The sequence below is a fragment of the Pongo abelii genome, chromosome 11, assembly GCF_028885655.2.
Source record: "Pongo abelii isolate AG06213 chromosome 11, NHGRI_mPonAbe1-v2.0_pri, whole genome shotgun sequence".
NCBI classification, from domain to species: Eukaryota; Metazoa; Chordata; class Mammalia; order Primates; family Hominidae; genus Pongo; species Pongo abelii.
In genome coordinates, this window is record NC_071996.2 from 27,130,185 (window position 1) to 27,141,355 (window position 11,171).

Here is an 11,171-nt window from a genome sequence, read left to right on the forward strand (position 1 = left end):
CACAAGGCTGCTGGGAGCCCCTAGGTGATCAGTCTCCAAACTCCAGTTGGCCGAGTGTAACAAACAGGAACTCAGGCCTTGGCAGGAGAGCTGTGGTGTGGGGCTTGGGTTTTGATGTAAGGCAGGTCTGGTTTCTTCACTCTCTACCCAGGTGACCTTGGGCAAATATTTATCCTTTCTGAGCCTCAGTTTTCTCAGCTGTAGGAGGAGATCATAATAACTTTCTTTGAAGTTTGTGGGGAGGGTTAAATAGAACAACAAATGCCAAGAGCCCAGCCCAGCCCAGCCCCAGGCCCATGGCTGGTGTGCAGTCAAGAGAAGTCAGTTTCTGTACGTCACACACCTTTGTGGGGAGAAGCAGCCCCTTGAGGAGTGATGGGAGCCTTTGAGGGACTGGAGGAGTAGCAGAGAGGAAGAGAATCTGGCTTCCTGAGAGAAGGAGAAGCCAGAGCAGCTGAAGAACACAATCCAGCCACTACCACATATTGGCCCTCCCTGCCTTCCCAAACCCACCTCCGCTCTCCGCACTGTGCTCCGGGCCCCAGCGACCTTGCAGGGAGCACAGCCCAGACTTGGCTGCCTAGTGGAATCACGTGGGATCTTTCAAATCACTCAGATTCCCAGGCTAGAGAATCTGATTCCACAGGTGTGAGCTGGTAACTGAAAGTCAGGCTTTTTCTATTGAGGTAAAATTCACGTAACATAAAAATAACTATTTTAAACTATTTTAAAAATAACTATTTTATGTTGTTTCACAGAACATGAAAATAACTAGTGCACATTTAGTACATTTACAATGTTGTGCAGCCATCACTTTTGTCTAGTTCCAAAATATTTCCATCCCCTAAAAGGGAAACCATACCCATTAAGCAGTCACTCTGTCTCCTTCCCCTAGTCCTAGGCAGCCACTAATTTGCTTTCTATCTCTGTGGATTTGCCAGTTCTGAATATTTCACATAAATGGAGCCATACAATGTGACTTTTTGTGTCTGGCTTCTTTCATTGAACATAGTGATTTCAAAGTTCATCCATGTTGTAGCATATATTGACGCTTCGGTCCTTTTTATGGTGAGATTCTATTCTATTGTATGGATATGCCAACCTTCTTTACACATTCATCAGTAGATGAAAATCTCAGTTGCTTCCACCTTTTGGCTATTGTGAATAATGCTGCTGCGAACATTCATGTAGAAGCATTTCTTTGAATACCTGTCTTCAGTTGTTTTGTGTATGTGCCTAATATTGGAATTGCTGGGCCACATGGTCACACTCTGTTCCACTTTTTGAGGAATGGCCAAACTGTTTTCCACAGCAAATTCCCCATTTTACATTCCCACTAGCAGTGTACAAGGATTCCACTTTTTCTGTGTCCTTGCCAACACTTGTTATTGGCCACCTTTTTTATTCCAGTTGTCCTAGTGGGCATGAAGTGGTATCTCATTGTGGTTTTGATTTATGTTTCCCTAATGACTAATGACTTTGAACATCTTTTCATGTGCTTGTTGACTATTTGTATATCTTCTTTGGGTAAATATCTATTCAAGTAATTTGCCCATTTAAAAAATTGGGCTGTGGCCAGGCACAGTGACTCAAACCTGTAATCTTAGCACTTTGGGAGGCCAAGGCAGGCAGATCCCTTAAGCTCAGGAGTTCAAGAACAGCAAGGGCAACATGGCAAAACCCTGTTTCTACTAAAAATACAAAAATTAGCTGTGTGTGGTGGTGCACACCTGTAGTCCCAGCTACATGGGAGCCTAAGGCAGGAGAATTGCTTGAGCCTGGGAGGTCGAGGTTGCAGTGAACCAAGATCACACCATTGTACTCCAGCCTGGGCGGCCGAGCCAGACCCTGTCTCAAAAAAAAAAAGCAAAAACAAAAAGCAAAACAAAACAAAACAAAACAAAAAAACAAATTGGGCTGCTTGTCTTTTTGTTGTTGAGTTGTAAGAGTTATTCATGTATTCTGGATAATAGAATACTATGAGATATATGATTTGCAGATATTTCCCATGCTATAGGTTGCCTTTTCACTTTTTTAATAGTATCCCTTGAAGCACAAACTTTTTAAATTTTGATAACGCTTAATTTATTTTTTTCTTTGGTTGTGTATGCTTTAGGTGTCATATCTAAGAGACCAGTGGCAAATCCAAGGTTATGAAGATTCACCCCTATGTTTTCTTCTGAGAGTTTTATAGTTTTTGCTCTTCCATTCAGGTCTTTGATTCATTAGTATTAAGTTTTGTGTATGGTGTGAAGTAGAGGTCCAACTTGATTGTTTTATATGTGTTGAAGACTCTATTCTTTCCCCATCTGATGGTCTTGGCACCCTTGTTGAAAATTTGTATATTTCTGGACTTTACTTCTATTCCATTGATCTATATGTTTATCTTTATTACAGTACTACACTCTTGATGGCTGTAGCTTTGTAATACGTTTTGAATCAGAAAATATGAGTCCTCCACCTTGTTTTTCTTTTTCAAGATTGTTTTAGCTATTTGAGGGTGCCTTGCAATTCCATATGAGTGATAGGATTAGCTTTTCTATTTTTCCCCACTTGTACTTCTGATTTTAGTAATTTGAGTATTCTCTCCTTTTCTCTTGGTCAGTCTAACTAAATTTTTTTTCAATTTTGTTGATATTTTCAAAGGACCAACTTTTAGTTTCCTTGAATTTTCCATAGTTTTACTATTTTCTATTTCATTTGTCTCTAATCTTTATTATTTTTTCTTTCTGGTACCTCAGAGTTTAGTTGATCTTCTTTCTATGTTTCCTTAAGCTATAAAATTAGGTTATTGATTTGGAGTCTTAAAAAACATATATGTATATACTATATATATAGATTTTTCATATATGTAGAATATATACATTTACAGCTATAGATTTTCCTCTTATCACTGCTTTCACTGCATCTGATAGGTTTTGGTGTGTTGTTTAATCATCATTCATCTAATTTTCTGATTTATCTTGTAATTTCTTCTTTGACTCACTTGTTGTTTAAGAGTGTGTCGTTTAATTTCCAGGTACTTGTGAAGTTTCCATTTCTCTTTCCTTTACTGATTTCTAGTTTCATTCCACTATGGTCAACAAAGATTCTTTGTATGATTTTAATCTTTTTAACTTTACTGGAGAATGTTGCATGTGCATTTGAGAAGAATGTATATTCTGTTGCTGTTGGATGGAGTGTTCTACATATGCTTGTTGGGTCTAATTGGTTTATAGTGTTGTTCAGGTTCTCTATTTCCTCATTAATCTTCTGTCTAGCTGTTCTACCCTTTACTGAAAGTGCAGCATTGAAGTCTCCAACAATTTTTGTAGAACTGCCTATTTCTCCATTCAATTTTGTTGATTTTTGCTTCATATATTTTGGGGCTCTGTTATTAGATGCATATATATTTATAATTGTTTTATATTCATGATGGATTGACTATTTTATCAGTATATAATCTCTTTCTTTGTCTCATAATAGTTTTTATCTTAAAGTCTATTTTGTCTGATATAAGTATAGCCACCCTTGCTCTCTTTTGGTTACTATTTTTATGTAATATCTTTCCCCAACCTTTCATTTTCAACCTATTTGTGTCTTTAGATTTAAAGTGAGTTTCTTGTGGAGAGCATATAGTTGTATCATTTTAAAAATCTGTTTTGCCAAAGTTTGCTTTTCATTGGAAATTTTAAATTCATTTACATATAAATAATTACTACTAAGAAAATACTTATGTCTGCCATTTTGCTATTTGTTTTTTGGGTGTATTAAACTTTTTGTTTCTCAATTCTTCCACTACTACCTTCTTTTGTGACTAATTTTTAGTGTACTATATATATATGTGTGTGTATATATATATGTTTGTTTTGTTTTTTTCTTGTTTTTTTGAGCTAGAGGCTCAGTCGTTGCCCAGGCTGGAGTATAGTGGTGCAGTCATAGCCCACTGCAACCTCAAACTCCTGAGCTAAAGAGATCCTCCTGCCTCAGCCTCCTGAGTAGCTAGGACAACAGGCACACACCACCATGCCTGGTTAATTTAAAAAATATATATATATTTGTAAAGATGGGGTCTTGCAACATTGACCAGGCTGGTCTTGAACTCCTGGCTTCAACAAATCCTCCTGCCTCAGCTCTGTTTTTGAGTCTTATTCTTAGTAGTTACCCTGGAGATTACAATTACCATCTTAACTTTATAACAATCCAGTTTGAATTAATACCAATCTTTTTTTTTTGAGACAGAATTTCTCTCTTGTTGCCCAAACTGGAGTGCAATGGCGCAATCTTGGCTCACGGCAACCTCTGCTTCCCAGCTTCAAGCGATTCTCCTGCCTCAGCCTCCTGAGTATTTGGGATTACAGGCATGCACCACCATGCCTGGCTAATTTTGTTTTTTTAGTAGAGATGGGGTTTCTCCATTTTGGTCAGCCTGGTCTCGAACTCCTGACCTCAGGTGATCTGCCTGCCTTGGCCTCCCAAAGTGCTGGGATTACAAGTGTGAGCCACTGCGCCTGGCCTAATACCAACTTTAAATTTTGGCAGTACATAAAACTGATCTTTCACAGCTCTGTCTCCCCACCCCATGTTGTTATTTTCACAAATTACATCTTTATACATTGTGTGCCCATTAACATAAATTTATAATTATTGACTTATGCATTTGTCTTCTACATCATATGGAACAAAAGAGAAGCTACAAACCAAAATTGCAATACTATTAACTTCTATATTTACCTATGTAACTAGCTACCTTTACTGGTATCATTTATTTCTTCGTGTGGCTTTGAGTTACTGTCTGGTGTCATTTCAACCTGAAGGACACCCTTTAGCATTTCTTCTAGGGAAGATCTGCTAGTGACAAATTCCCTCAGTTTTTGTTTATGTGGGAATATTTTAATTTGTCCTTTATGCTCTCAGAATATTTTCTGGATATAGAATTATTGGTTGACTTTTTTTCCCCTCTCAGTACTTTAAATATATAATTTTCTGGCCTTGAAGATTTCTGATGAGAAAATTGCTATTAATCTTATTGAGAATCTCTTGTCTGTGATGAGTCTCTTCTCTCTTGTTTCAAGATGTTTTGTCTTTCTCTTATGTCAACTTGCTATAGTGCGTCTCAATGTGGATCTCTTTGAGTTTATTTTGCTTGGTGTTTGTTGAGCTACATGTTGGATGTGTAGATTTGTGTCTTTCACCAAATTTGGGAAGTTTTCAGTCATTATTTCTTCTAATATTATTCCTGTCTCTTTTTTCTCCTTTTGGAACTCTCATTATGATATGTTTGTAAGACTGGTGGTATCCTATAGGTCTCCTAGACTGTCTCTGTTTATTTTTCTTCATTTTTTTTCTTTCTGATCTTCAACCTAAATAATCTCAATTGACTTAACTTCAAGTTCACTGATTCTATCATTTGCCTGTTCAAATCTGCTGTTGGACCCCTCTAGCAGAATTTTTCATTTCATTTGTACTTTTCAGCACCCAAATTTCTTTCTTTTTTTTTCAGAATAAGTGCTTTATTTTTTTAAATCTCACAAAAACTGAAACTGTCATTTACATCAGTTGTAATAGCAATAAAAATTAGAAATCAATTTTCTATAACTCTTGAAAACATTTATAAAAACAAAACAAAATTAAACAAAAAGGAAAAACTATTCATTTTAAATTAAAGATAATCTGACTCCTTATGACATATCCACTTGCAGATGTATAAATAGCAGATGCATTCAAAACAGTGCAAGATTTAATTAATTTAGGACAATATTCCAAACAATCCCAATGCAGGTTTTAAATTACGTGTGCACGTTTACATAGAATCATAAAAATAAACCTCTAATATGTAATCAGCTTATGCCAATTCAGAAAACTCCACACCAATATGACAACTGTGGAAATCACGAGATATGACTTGGGGGAGAAAAGCAAACCCTAGCATCAAAAGTCAGCACCAAAATTTCTACTTGATTCCTTTTATAATTTCTATCTCTTTAACAATATCCTTTATGTGGTGAAGCATTGCTCTCCTGGTTTCTTTTAGTTCTGTCTCCATGGTTTCTTTTAGCTTTTTGAGTATACTTATTTAAAATCTTTGTCTAGTAATTCTAATGCCTGGGCCTCTCATGGACAGTTTCTATAACTTTATTTTTTCCTATAAATATACCATACTGTCTTGTACTTTCAATGCCTTATAGTTTTTTTTGAAAACTGGATATTTTGAATATCATAATAGGGCAATTCTGGAAACCAGATTCCTCCCCATTCTCAGAATTAGTTGTTTCTGCTTGTTGTGGGTTGTTGTTGTGTGATTGTTTAGTATATTTTCTAAACTATTTTTGTAAAGTCTGAATTCTTTGTCATGTGTGGCCACTGATACTTGTGTTCCATTACCTTAGTGATTAACTGATGTTTTCATAGCGTTTCTTTAAATGCCTGGAGCCGAGAAAAAGCATAAAGTACAGTAATAGTTGTAGACAAGATCCACCAATGGATACTAAAGTTTGAAGAAAAAGAGGGTTTGTATAAACTCAAAGTATATCTCCAAATATAATAATTACAAAGGGAAAGATATTAACTTTACAGTGGAAAAACCTGGCAGACACCAGCATAACCAAATTATCAAGGTTAACATGACCAGTAATAAGACATGTCAACATCATGAATCTCTTGATATGACACACTCAGAGGGACACATAATTTCTGCTGTGTCATTTTGCCAAAAATGCATAATTTAATTCCAATCATGAGAAAACATCAGACATGCCCAAATTAAGGGACACTGTTCAAAAGTGTCAAGGTCATGCAAGACAAGGAGAGACTAAGGGACTGACACAGATTAGAGGAAACAGGAGAAATCACAAAAGCAATTTGGGATCTTGGATAAGATCCTGAAAGAACAAAAAGACATAGGAGGAAAACTAGTGAATTCAAGTAGGATCTGCAGTTTAGTTAAAAGCATTGTACCAATATTAATTTTTTGGTCTTGATCATTGTATTATGGTTATGTGAGTTCTCACAAGTAGGGGTGAAGAGAATAATCTGTGCTATTTTTGCAACTTTTCTGTAAGTCTAAAATTGGTTCAATGGAAAAAGCTAAACACAAAGGTTATTTTAGTTAGTGGGAGTGAAGGGGTTGAGGGGTGCTGGAGAGGAAACCAGCAGTACAGGTGGGGCTGGATCCACACGCAAGGAGTGTGGGTCTGCTCTGAGGATGAAGATGCACCACAGAAGGGCACCACATCTGGCAATGATGCTACCTGATCAGTGTCTTAGGAGGTCGCTCCGTGGAGAATGGGTTGTGGAAAGGAAAAGAAAAGGCAGGGAGACTAGCGAGAAGGCTGCTGGTGTTGTCTTGACCTAGAAACAAAGAGAGGCAATCAGATTTTGTATGTATTTTTGGGATATAGGTGACAGAACTCAGTGGTGGATTGATTGTAGAACGGGACTGAAAGAGAATAGTAAAGGATGGTGTATTAAACTGTTTTCTCCAGAAAAACAGGACAGTGGTGTATAGTAGTCTCCCTTTATCCATGGTTTCAGTTTCTGCAGTTTCAGTTATTCATGGTCAATCACGATCTGAATATATTAAATGAAAAATTCCAGAAGCAAACAATTTATACATTTTAAATTGCACATTTCTCTACATAGTGTGATGAAATCTTGCACTGTCTGCTCCATCATCCCCAGGACATGAAAGATCCCTTTGTCCAGCACCTCCATGCTGTGTGTGCTGCCCTCCTGCTTTGTCCCTTAGCAGCCATCCCGGTTCTCCCATCGACTGTTGTGGCATTGCAGTGCTTGTGTTCAGGTCACCCTTATTTTGCTTAATAATGGCCCCAAAGCACAAGAGTACTGTGCTTAATTTATAAATTGAACTTTATCATTGGTATATATGTGTGTATGGTATGTATGGGAAAAACATAGCATACGTAGGGTTCAATAGATCTGCAGTTTCAGGTACCCACTGGGGGTTTTGGAATGCATCCTCTGCAAATAAGGGGCACTACCATGTATGTATGCATATGAGAGAGGGAGAGAGAGAGAGGTTGATTATAAGGAACTGGCTCATGGGATTATGGAGGTGGAGAAGTCCTAAGATCTGCACTTGGCAAGCTGGAGACCTGAGAGAGCCAGTGGTGTCATTCCAATCTGAGTCTGAAGGTCTGAGAACCAGGAGAGCTGATGGTGCAAGTTCCAGTCCGAATCCAAATCCAAAAGCAGGAGAGGACTGATGTCCCAGCTTGCAGACAGTCAGGTAGAGAATGAGAATTCTTTCCTACTCCATCTTTTTGTTCTATTCGGGCCTTCAGTGGCTTGGATGACCTCCACCCACATTGGAGAGGGCTATCTGCTTTATTCAGTTAATCAAATGTCTCACCCAGAAACCTACTCTCACAGACACACCCAGAATAATGTTTAACCAACTATATGGACACCTCATGGCCTAGTCAAGTTGACACTTAAGATTATTCACCCCAACTGGCTCTTGGGTTCTTGCCTTAGTCAAATGCCAAATGGTGGTACCATTTACTAAGATGAGGAAGACTGGAGAAGGTGGTTTGGGGATGAATATTCAATTGGAGGTGCTGATGAGACCTTCAAGGGAGTGTCAAACAGGCAGTTGAATATAAGAGCCTAAAGGTCACGGAGGAGGTATGCATTTGAGAGTGATCAGCTCATAGTGGTATTAAAGCCTTGGGATTGCATGGGCACACCCAGGGAGAGAATGTGGAGGATCTGCTGAGGACAGAACCTGGGAGTCTCCACCACTCAGAGGGCAATGGGATGAGGGAGGGCCAGCAACAGGACCACAAAAGAAATGGCCTTGAGCCAGCCCATTCACCCATTCTCATTCTCAACACTGCCTGAGATGGGGGATCTACTAGCTGTAAATCTACTTACCTCGGCAGTCATTGATATGGTTTGGATCTGTGTCCCTGCCCAAATCTCATGTGGAATTGTAATCCCCAGTGTTGGATGAGGGGCCTGGTGGGAGGCGGTAAAATCATGGGGGTGGATTTCCAATTTGCTGTTCTCCTGATAGTGAGATCTTGTTAAGAGTGTGTAGCACCTCTCCCTTCGCTGTCTTCCTCCTGCTCCAGCCATGTAGTATGTGCCTGCCTCCCCTTCTGCTATATTTGTAAGTTTCCTGAGGCCTCCCCAGCCATGCTTCCTGTAAAGCCTGCAGAACCATGAGCCAATGAGACCTCTTTTCTTATAAATTACCCAGCCTCAGGTAGTTCTTTGTAGCAATGAGAGAATGGACGAATACAGTCATCTAACCTTAGTTCTCTGCCTTGCTCAGTCCACACCAGTCCAATACACATATCTAAGACCCTCCGATGTGTCAGTGCCTCAGTGCCTACCTAACAAAAACAGGGCCCTGCCAGCAAGAGGCTCCCGGTCTAACGGGGAGATGAACTCTTGGCAGACCCCTTCCGTGCCCAGGTAGCTAACTCTCACTTATTCAAGCATTCATTCCACAACCAGAGACTGAGCCTGGCCATGGTGCTGGCTGAGGTCAGGCAGCCTAGGAATGCAATCAAATGAAACATGGCCCCACTCTCCAGGAGCACAGAGTCTACAGGGAAGACAGACTGAAAACGGGCCTTTCAGTAAAATGTTGCAAATTCTCTCATGGGAGATGTTACCATTTGTTTTGCTGAGAGCTAGACCTACCCAAGGAGAAAGGAATCCGTGTGGATTTGACAGGACTGACCACCCCTGGTCACCTGCCCCATCCTCCAAAACCTCGTTGTCAGCATGTGTTGCAAAGGCCATATCCAGAAGGAAATGAGTCACTTTATTTCATTTTGGTAGTCAGCCTATAATGGAGCTTTTCTTGTTTTTCAATACTAGTAAGTCAGGCAGATGAAACTGAGCACACACATAGTTACGTGTGCATGCATGCAACACACACATACACATGTGCACACATGCATGCACACGCGCGCGCGCGCACACACACACACACACACACACACACACACACAGACTCAGGCTGTTTTCTGGCTTCCAAATTTTTTAAGTATGAGGCCATTTTCCTCCCCGGCCAAATGGCTGTCTGCAGAGTGCTGGGGCAGCCCATAAATTGTCCTGCCCGTAATATAAAACACAGCCCTTATTGACAGCTCGTAAAGCAGGGCCCGGTGTCACTCCCGCCGAGCGGAGGCAATAAAGGGCACGGGGGAGTTACCTCTAGCTCCAGCAGCTGGCCACGCTGCAGGGACACCGGCAGCTGGCCTAATGGGTTATCCTCCCTGCCTTGTAAAGCATTACATTTAGACATTATTTCTCCCCTGCCCAAGAGCAATTTCTTTTAGGGAGAGAGGCAGCTCCTTGAAAGAGGCACTGTCTCTGATGCTCAACCTGGCGCTGGAATCACAAATGCCCAGATAAGAGGTCAGTGACGTCCTTGGATCCTCAGCCTCTTCTGTTTCCCTAAGGCTGCTGCTGCTCCCCAGTAACAACTGTCCCAAACCTTCTCCACCATTCTTGGGGCTCTGATTATCCCTTTCCCAGCAGACCACCTTGGTGCCTACATCAAGGGCTAAGATAGAAGCTCTTTTCTTCCCAGTCCCAAACCTACAAGCAACCTCCAATCATCCCTCTTCTCTTTCCTTCCCTCCTGTTCCAATAGGGGCATTTTCCATCCTGCTGTCTAAGGCCGACCCTCCCCAACCCCTTCCCATGTTTTTGCTCCCGCCGCGCGCTCTGGTTATCTCACCCTCCACCCTCTATCCATTTGGCATCTCCCTTTCAGCTGGATCATCTCAGTGACTCTCTACATGCTTAAATCTTTCCCATTAAAAAATGATCACAAACAAAACCTCTCCTGCTATTGTTCTCTCTTCTCTTTCCCCTTCACTGGCAAACTTCTGGAAGGAGTGGTTGCTACTGATTCTGCTTCTGGCTCTCCCTGCCTCTCTCCCACCTGACGCTGCTCCATCACATGCCAACCCAGCACCTGCTTCTGTCACCAATGATCTCATTTGGCAAGCATGAATTACACAGTGATCTTGAAGTTATTTGTGCTGTGAAAAAAAAATACAGTAGGTAAGGAGATGGGGCTGGGGGCGTGGTATTCTAATTTTAAGTAGGGTGGTTAGGATAGCAAAGACCTGAAGGAGGTGAAGTGTGAGTCATGTGGATACCTGGGGAACAGCCAGTGCAGAAGCCCTGGGGCAGGGTGTGCCTGG